Source organism: Panthera tigris, chromosome B1 (assembly GCF_018350195.1).
Source record: "Panthera tigris isolate Pti1 chromosome B1, P.tigris_Pti1_mat1.1, whole genome shotgun sequence".
Classification (NCBI taxonomy): domain Eukaryota; kingdom Metazoa; phylum Chordata; class Mammalia; order Carnivora; family Felidae; genus Panthera; species Panthera tigris.
Window position 1 is genome coordinate 44,089,716 of NC_056663.1, and position 4,049 is coordinate 44,093,764.

At 36.6% G+C, this 4,049-nt stretch overlaps 1 pseudogene; it reads right to left on the minus strand.

The window, feature by feature from the left end:
* Positions 1–2,394: 2,394 nt before the first annotated feature.
* On the minus strand, positions 2,395–3,470 carry LOC122238063 (annotated as a pseudogene).
* Positions 3,471–4,049: the final 579 nt, after the last annotated feature.

Genomic DNA, 4,049 nt, shown 5'->3' on the forward strand with positions numbered 1-4,049 from the left:
ACTCTTTAGAAGCAAATCATGAAGTACAGCTTGTACTCAAGGGGCTGGGGAGTAGCATTCACATAATCTATTTAGAATTCCTCTGTAACCAAGACTTGTCTGTTCTCCCATATTTATATATTCAGTCATTTATTTATATCAATATACATTCATGGATATTTATTTTATATTTTGAACTATAATACAATGCTTCATTATTGGTTTTGTAGCTCAAATTGTACCAGCTTTGGTCATGGGAGCTTTTTTAGGTTGCTCCTGTATCCCTTGAACATGCCCCTATCCTTTTGATTTTTGAGCATTCCCTTACTCTCTGGCACAAGACGATCCAGGTGCATCTTGTATATTCCCTGTTCCAGTCCTACAATCAGCACTGCTTTAGCTACATCCCACAAATGCTAATGTGTTATGTTTTCACTGTCATTTAATTCAGAATATCTTCTAATTTCCATTATTACTTCTTCTTTAATTGATGGATTATTTAGAAGTATGGTACTCAGTTGCTAAATACATGGAGTTTTCCTAATTATCTTATTGATTTCTAATTTAATTCCACCATAATCAGAGAACATAGTCTATGTGATGTCAATCTGGTTTGGATTTGTTTTTTGGGAGGGGTTGTTGTTGTTAAATGATCCTCTATTAAAATATTTTTCCTTTGTAGTTCTTAAGTAGCTGGGCATTCCACTATACCACTACTGATGTCATCTGTGATGTCATGAGGGTGGCGGCCATCAGCATTGCAGCTCGAAGACTAGGCAGTCCTCAGGATCTCTTTAATGGTTTCAGAGAGTTCTCTAGCTAAAGATTGGTGCCACATCTGTTGGGCAATGTCAACAATCTCATCAAAAGTGGTATTTCTACTGTGCTTGATGTTTTTCTGCTTCTTTCTGTCTCTTGGCAGTTTCTTGAGAGCTTTGATAATCAGGGCAGAGGCAGAAAGTACCACTTCAATCTGGACCTGTCCTGTTCTGAATGGTCAGTTCCAATCACTGGTAACCTTGGTGATGTCATCACCAACCTTTCTTGGAGATAGACCCAGGGAGCCGATCTTGGGGGTCAGGGTAGATGTGGCATCGCTTTCCCACTGGTACATCTCACTTATACAACTTTAATCTCATTAGGGTCAAACTTAGGCTTGCATAGTGGAGGCAGCTGGTGTTGGATGAACCTAGATTCCAGACGACCAAAGACAGTTGCAACTTTGCCTCCTCCCAGCCAAAAGCCAAAAAGCTATGATGTCAATCTTTTAAACTTAAGACTTGCTTTATGGCCCAGCTTATGATGTATCCTGGTTAATACAACATGTGCCCTTGAAAAAGAATGTATAATCTATAAATAGCAATTTTTATTCTATAACCAGCAATTCAGTGTAATATTCTACAAATAGCAATTCAAAGTGGTTAAGACTGTTTAAATCTTCAGTGTTGTGCTGAATTTTTTAGTTTCATTTTATCAATTGCTGGGGAGAGGTGATAAAATCACCAACAACTGTGGAATTGTCTATTTCTCTTTTTAATTTCATCAATTTTGCTTCATATATCTTGAATCTTTGTTATTAGGCATGTATACATTTACAAGTAAAGTCATGGTGAAATGACCATACTTAATCATTGTGAAATGTTTCTTTTTGACTCTAGTAATACTCTTTGTCTTGAATTCTCCTTTTTCTGATATTAATATAGACACTTCAGCTTTCCTATACTTACTGCTCGTATTTACTTTCAACATATCTGTGTCTTAATATAATATAAAATTAAGTGTGTCTCTTGTAGACAACATATAGTTGGATCTTGTTTTCTTCAATATGATTATCTCTGCCTTTTAAGTGGAGTGTTTTAATCCATTAGTATTTAATGTAATTATTGGTATGGTTGAATTTGGAGCTAACATTTAGATTTGTTTTTTATATTTTCCCCCTGGTTTTTGTTTTGTTTTCTTTTGTTCTACTGTTCCCCCATTCCTATTTTTTTATTGTTTTGACTTTTTTTTAAGATTTAATTTTAATTTTCCTATTGGCTTTTTAGCTTTACTTCTTTGCATTATTTTTAGTGCTTGCCCTAGGAATTATAATACACATCCTTAATTTTTTTTTACAAAATGCTTCCAGTAAACATGGCTCCATTTCACACAAATTACAAAAACCTCACAACTGTGTTGATCCATATTCCTTCACCCTATCTCAGCCTTTGTGTTGTAGTTGATATGTAGAAAGAGATTTCCTTTGGTATTTCTTACAGTACATGTTTGCTTATGGTTAATTCTCTTTCATCTGAAAATACCTTTACTTAACCTTGATTTGCTTTTTTTTTAACAATATAAATGCTGTATTAACAAACACAGATCATCACTGTGGGCCAAGTGGTTGACCCAGACATGCAGGACACAGCCACAAGTTTAGCTCAGCCTCCGAGCCTCTTGCTCTGACTCCAGTAGGGTGAGCATGAATCCCGCTGCCTTTGGAAGGATGTCACTTTCAACTTAAAAATCAGAGACATTGATGCAGCAACTGAAGCCAAGCATAGACTTGAAGAAAGACAAAGAGCAGAAGCCCGGGAAAGGAAAGAGAAGGAAATTCAGTGGGAGACAAGGCTATTTCATGAAGATGGAGAATGTTGGGTTTACGATGAACCATTACTGAAACGTCTTGGTGCTGCAAAGCATTAGGTTGGGAAATGCAATGTTTACACCTGATGACCAGGGCAATAGGCATAATTAAGCAACAATCTTCCTTTGGGAGAACCTATTCACTCCCTTCTTATTGCAGTGGTTCCTATCTCAGGGATACTGGACTTTCTGATGCAGATGAACAATTAAAGCAAGAAAAGCTTCCCGTTTTTTCCTTTTCTGTGGCAGTTACAGTTTTGACTTCAGTCCTGAGAAAAACTTCAGGTTTTGAAAACAAGATGTCTGCTTTTTTCCCCAAACCCCATGCTTTGAAAAGCATTTATAAATCCCAGTCTTAAATCTTGCATACCAGTATGGCTGTTAAGATCTACATTTGTTTCCTAGTTCATATAATTCTGGGATGGATATATATATATATATATAATTACATACACACATATATAAATATATACCTGATGCCAGAATTTTCATAAATGCTCCAACTACTGTAAATATTCCTGAGTTGTTTTAGAAAATTAGTGCAATGTATTAAAATCAAGTGTTAGGAAATTTCATGGCCTCACCTATAACAACTTTTGTTTTGGAATTGGACTATTAGGAATTGGACTATTGTATCTAATGCTGGACTATATTTAATTATACTCAGTGCTTAAGGCTTCATAAAGTAATTTTTCCAGTTTAAAAAAAAAAAAAAAAAAGGGCCTTTCACATCAAAGATGGTGGAGTGGTTCATGTCATCCAATGAACTCCGCACACACCTGCATGCACTGTCCCTGTGAGCTGGTCCTGCCCAGCACTTTGGTGATCCTGGCCAACTTGATGGACTGCACACAGTTTGTGTCCATGAGGGCTGCTTGGCAGCAGTCGCATGGAGAGCTAACCTTGATTCTTGTAGAATATTTTCACTGGAGTGAATTCTGGGTTGTCAGTTTTTCCTTTCTGTACTTTAAAGATACTCTACTCTTGGGGGCGCCAGGGTGGCTCAGTCAGTTAAGCGACCAACTGGCTCAGGTCATGATCTTGCTGTTTCCAAGTTTGAGCCCAGTGTCTGACAGCTCAGAGCCTGGAGCCTGTTTCAGATTCTGTGTCTCCCTCTCTCTCTCTGCCCCACACCCACTCGAGCCCTGTCTCTCTCTCAAAACTAAATAAACATTTAAAAAAATTTAAAGATACTCTACTCTTCCAACTTCCTTGGTTTTTAATGGCAAATATGTCATTTTTCTTTTGCTGCCTTCAAGATTTACTCTTTATCTTTGACTTTTAACAGTTTGACTATTAAAGTCAAATTAATAGACACTATGGACTATTAAGTCCATTAATTTCTAATATTGTATTTTTCAGTACTAAAGTTTCCACTTACAGTTTTTTTTTAAAGAATTTCTCTTTCTCTGCTGAGATGTCTTATCTTTTCATTCATCATGAGA